The sequence below is a fragment of the Ascaphus truei genome, chromosome 23 (assembly GCF_040206685.1).
Source record: "Ascaphus truei isolate aAscTru1 chromosome 23, aAscTru1.hap1, whole genome shotgun sequence".
NCBI lineage: Eukaryota > Metazoa > Chordata > Amphibia > Anura > Ascaphidae > Ascaphus > Ascaphus truei.
The window spans coordinates 6,083,960-6,089,797 of record NC_134505.1 but is presented as its reverse complement, the minus strand read 5'-3'; positions in this window follow the sequence as shown (position 1 = coordinate 6,089,797).

Genomic DNA, 5,838 nt, shown 5'->3' with positions numbered 1-5,838 from the left:
AGAGGGAGTGTGGAATGGGATGGGGTGGATTGAGAGCGTTTTTGACGATCGAGACGAGATTATCGTCAGAGCTCGGGCAGAAGGAGGGCAAGGAGTGGGTAGGGGTGTTGGGTGGAGGCGGGAGGAGGGGCAGCAGTGGTGGAAGGAAGCACTTGAGAAGTAGGAGGCCAGGTCCGTTGCTGAGAGGGGGGAGGATGGCCTAGGCGAGCGACATGGGGGTCATAGCAGATGGTGTAGGGTGGATAGAAGTTGGGCGTGGAGGTGCATTGGTGGAGGAGGGATGGGTGGAGGTTCATTGGTGGAGGTGCATTGGTGGAGGAGGGATTGGAAGGTGGCGAGTGAGGATATGAAACAGAAAGAAGGTGGCCATGGAGGGTGGGGAGTGGAAAGATTTCCCAATCCCTCGGCTGCGGGAAGGGAGAGGCGGGAGTGTTAGGAGTTGGCAGGTGAGGCCCAGGGTTGAGGTGGCTTGGTGGAGAGACGCGCAGGGCGGAGTGGTGCGACTGACTCGAGGAGGACAAATGCAGAGTTGAGGGTGGGGAGGGCAGAGTGGCGAATGATGCGAGTGACGGGGAAGAGGCGGCAACGCACAGAAAGGAAACTTTATGGAGGTAGGAAGATGTGTCATGCTAAAACTACAGCAGAACTCTACTGCCATCTAGTGCTAATAAACAGTACTGCGCCGTGCTGTAACGTACCAATAGCAGTGACAGGGTTAAGGGGTCAGTCTCTCCTAGGGGCAAAGTGTACTAATGGCAGTGACAGGGTTAAGGGATCAGTCCCTCCCAGGGGCAAAGTGTACTAATGGCAGTGACAGGGTTAAGGGGTCAGTCTCTCCTAGGGGCAAAGTGTACTAATGGCAGTGACATGGTTAAGGGGTCAGTCTCTCCTAGGGACAAAGTGTATTAATGGCAGTGACATGGTTAAGGGGTCAGTCTCTCCTAGGGACAAAGTGTACTAATGGCAGTGACATGGTTAAGGGGACAGTCCCTCCTAGGGGCAAAGTGTACTAATGGCAGTGACATGGTTAAGGGGTCAGTCCCTCCTAGGAGCAAAGTGTACTAATGGCAGTGACAGGGTTAAGGGGTCAGTCTCTCCTATGGGCAAAGTGTACTAATGGGAGTGACATGGTTAAGGGGTCAGTCCCTCCTACGGGCAAAGTGTACTAATGGCAATGACATGGTGAAGGGGTCAATCTCTCCTAGGGGCAAAGTGTACTAATGGCAGTGACATGGTTAAGGGGTCAGTCTCTCCTAGGGGCAAAGTGTACTAATGACAGTGACATGGTTAAGGGATCAGTCTCTCCAAGGGGCAAAGTGTACTAATGGCAGTGACATGGTTAAGGGGTCAGTCTCTTCTAGGGGCAAAGTGTACTAATGGCAGTGACATGGTTAAGGGGTCAGTCTCTCCTAGGGGCAAAGTGTACTAATGGCAGTGACAGGGTTAAGGGGTCAGTCCCTCCTAGGGGCAAAGTGTACTAATGGCAGTGACAGGGTTAAGGGGTCAGTCCCTCCTAGGGGCAAAGTGTACTAATGGCAGTGACAGGGTTAAGGGATCAGTCCCTCCCAGGGGCAAAGTGTACTAATGGCAGTGACAGGGTTAAGGGGTCAGTCTCTCCTAGGGGCAAAGTGTACTAATGGCAGTGACATGGTTAAGGGGTCAGTCTCTCCTAGGGACAAAGTGTATTAATGGCAGTGACATGGTTAAGGGGTCAGTCTCTCCTAGGGACAAAGTGTACTAATGGCAGTGACATGGTTAAGGGGACAGTCCCTCCTAGGGGCAAAGTGTACTAATGGCAGTGACATGGTTAAGGGGTCAGTCCCTCCTAGGAGCAAAGTGTACTAATGGCAGTGACAGGGTTAAGGGGTCAGTCTCTCCTATGGGCAAAGTGTACTAATGGGAGTGACATGGTTAAGGGGTCAGTCCCTCCTACGGGCAAAGTGTACTAATGGCAATGACATGGTGAAGGGGTCAATCTCTCCTAGGGGCAAAGTGTACTAATGGCAGTGACATGGTTAAGGGGTCAGTCTCTCCTAGGGGCAAAGTGTACTAATGACAGTGACATGGTTAAGGGATCAGTCTCTCCAAGGGGCAAAGTGTACTAATGGCAGTGACATGGTTAAGGGGTCAGTCTCTTCTAGGGGCAAAGTGTACTAATGGCAGTGACATGGTTAAGGGGTCAGTCTCTCCTAGGGGCAAAGTGTACTAATGGCAGTGACAGGGTTAAGGGGTCAGTCCCTCCTAGGGGCAAAGTGTACTAATGGCAGTGACAGGGTTAAGGGGTCAGTCCCTCCTAGGGGCAAAGTGTACTAATGGCAGTGACATGGTTAATGGGTCAGTCTCTCCTAGGGGCAAAGTGTACTAATGGCAGTGACATGGTTAAGGGGTCAGTCTCTCCTAGGGGCAAAGTGTACTAATGGCAGTGACGTGGTTAAGGGGTCAGTCCCTCCTAGGGACAAAGTGTACTAATGGCAGTGACGTGGTTAAGGGGTCAGTCCCTCCTAGGGGCAAAGTGTACTAATGGCAGTGACATGGTTAAGGGGTCAGTCCCTCCTAGGGGCAAAGTGTACTAATGGCAGTGACATGGTTAATGGGTCAGTCTCTCCTAGGGGCAAAGTGTACTAATGGCAGTGACATGGTTAAGGGGTCAGTCTCTCCTAGGGGCAAAGTGTACTAATGGCAGTGACATGGTTAAGGGGTCAGTCTCTCCTAGGGGCAAAGTGTACTAATGGCAGTGACATGGTTAAGGGGTCAGTCTCTCCTAGGGGCAAAGTATACTAATGGCAGTGACATGGTTAAGGGGTCAGTCTATCCTAGGGGCAAAGTGAACTAATGGCAGTGACATGGTTAAGGGATCAGTCCCTCCTAGGGGCAAAGTGTACTAATGGCAGTGACACGGTTAAGGGGTCAGTCCCTCCTAGGGGCAAAGTGAACTAATGGCAGTGACACGGTTAAGGGGTCAGTCCCTCCTAGGGGCAAAGTGTACTAATGGCAGTGACATGGTTAAGGGGTCAGTCCCTCCTAGGGGCAAAGTGAACTAATGACAGTGACATGGTTAAGGGGTCAGTCCCTCCTACGGGCAAAGTGTACTAATGGCAATGACATGGTGAAGGGGTCAATCTCTCCTAGGGGCAAAGTGTACTAATGGCAGTGACATGGTTAAGGGGTCAGTCTCTCCTAGGGGCAAAGTGTACTAATGGCAGTGACATGGTTAAGGGATCAGTCTCTCCAAGGGGCAAAGTGTACTAATGGCAGTGACATGGTTAAGGGGTCAGTCTCTCCTAGGGGCAAAGTGTACTAATGGCAGTGACATGGTTAAGGGGTCAGTCTCTCCTAGGGGCAAAGTGTACTAATGGCAGTGACATGGTTAAGGGATCAGTCTCTCCAAGGGGCAAAGTGTACTAATGGCAGTGACATGATTAAGGGGTCAGTCTCTCCTAGGGGCAAAGTGTACTAATGGCAGTGACATGGTTAAGGGATCAGTCTCTCCAAGGGGCAAAGTGTACTAATGGCAGTGACATGATTAAGGGGTCAGTCTCTCCTAGGGACAAAGTGTACTAATGGCAGTGACATGGTTAAGGGATCAGTCTCTCCAAGGGGCAAAGTGTACTAATGGCAGTGACATGATTAAGGGGTCAGTCTCTCCTAGGAGCAAAGTGTACTACTGGCAGTGACATGGTTAAGGGGTGGTCAGTGCCACGTAGGGGCAAAGTGACCTAATGACAGGGACGCGTTTAATGGTTTAAAAGGACAGTCCCACGTCGATCCTGAAGTTGCACGTACATTTGCCGCGACATTTAGCCGATCGCCGAATAGAATGTGTAAGCGTTTAGAAGTAATGCTCGTCGTCCCTCGGCCCTTCGCACTTGGCAAGACGTCCCGCAAACCGTGACACCGGCTCTGCGAGGCAGAGCCCTTGGCGTGGCTTTGGGAGCTAGACGGTGTCCCCCTCCCCGCAGGGACCGCGAGCAGAAAGCCACGGCCGAGGACACGGGGAAACTGTGACCCCAGCGGGCACACGGAAGGGTCGGTTTCCTCATTAAAATGGTGCCCGCCGGGAGGTGCCATGCTACGGGCGTGCGCGAGCCTGGGAGACGCTGCAGGCAGAAGAATGGGTCGCGGCCCCTCCATCCCACGCAGCCTCCAACATTTGCAGAGAGCTCAGCTTCCCCAGCCCTCCCATACCTCTGGTTCTGTGGAACTCCTTAAAGGAACATTTTTAGTTAATTACCCAGCCTTTGTACCTACCCCTGGCTGGCCATCCAGGGGTTACTCTCTCTCCCCCCCTAACCCCCAACTTATCATTGAACCCTGGTTATTGTAATACCCCCACCAACACACTAACCGCTTAGACGCCAGGGCGAATGATGTCACAGCTTCCTGTTGGCCTACGGGTCAGGGTTTTTAGCGGCCATTTTGTTGAGTACTGCGCCGGTTGTAAACGCGACACGTTTTTGTAGAGGACGCGGCTCCGGGTAACGGTCAAACGCTTGCTTGGAAACCAGTGCGGGTGGGGGGGGGGGGGGGGGTCCGCGTAGCACGCCAAGACAACAGATTCTGCGTTTCCACTGGCGCCAGGAGCCAAACGATGTCGCCATGTCACTGTCTGTACGGGGGGGGGGCAAGCGCTCCCACTTTTTATGGGGAGTCGGCAGGCGGCGTTATAGGGAGGGTGTAAATAGAACAAGGAGGAAGTATAGGGGAGCAGTTACATGACGTAGCAGCAGCTATATGGGACAACAGGAGGGGCCATATAGATCAGTTATATGGGGCAACAGGAGGAGTTATAGGGAGAGGTTATTTGTGGTAATAGAAGGGGTTATATGGGGTAATAGGTGTTCTATGGAGCGGTTATATGGGGTATTAGGAGGGGTGTTATAGGGCAACAAGAGGAGTTATAGGGAGAGGTTATATGGGGTAAAAGAAGGAGTTATAGGGAGGGGTTATATGGGGTAATAGGAGGAGTTATAGGGAGTGGTTATATGGGGTAATAGGAGGAGTTATAGGGAGGGGTTATATGGGGTAATAGGAGGAGTTATAGGGAGGGGTTATATGGGGGAATAGGAGGAGTTATAAGGAACAGTTATATGGGGTAATATGAGGAGTTATAGGGAGGGTTGATATGGGGTAATAGGAGGAGTTATAGGGAGGGGTTATATGGGGTAATAGGAGGAGTTATAGGGAGAGGTTATATGGGGCAATAGGAGGAGTTATAGGGAGAGGAAATTTGGGGCAATAGGAGGAGTTATATGGGGCAATAGGAGGAGTTATAGGGAGGGGTTATATGGGGTAATAGGAGGAGTTATAGGGAGGGGTTATATGGGGTAATAGGAGGAGTTATAGGGAGCGGGTATATGGGGTAATAGGAGGAGTTATAGGGAGTGGTTATATGGGGTAATAGGAGGAGTTATAGGGAGGGGTTATATGGGGTAATAGGAGGAGTTATAGGGAGGGGTTATATGGGGTAATAGGAGGAGTTATAGGGAGAAGTTATATGGGGTAATAGGAGTTATAGGGAGCGGTTATATGGGGTAATAGGAGGAGTTATAGGGAGGTTATATGGGGTAATAGGAGGAGTTATAGGGAGGGTTATATGGGGTAATAGAGGGAGTTATAAGGAGCAGTTATTTGAAGTATTAGGAGATTTAGGGAGGGGTTAAGTGGAGGGAATAGGAGACGTTTGTGATGAGTTAAGTGACGCACATGTAAAATAAAATGGACCCCACCTCGCCTGTCCCGCTCCGGGCCCAACGACGTCCAGAGACGGCGAACGATTCTTTACACCACAATGTAAATAAAACCCAAGTGCCGGGTAAGTAAATAAAAGGGTCGGTAGGG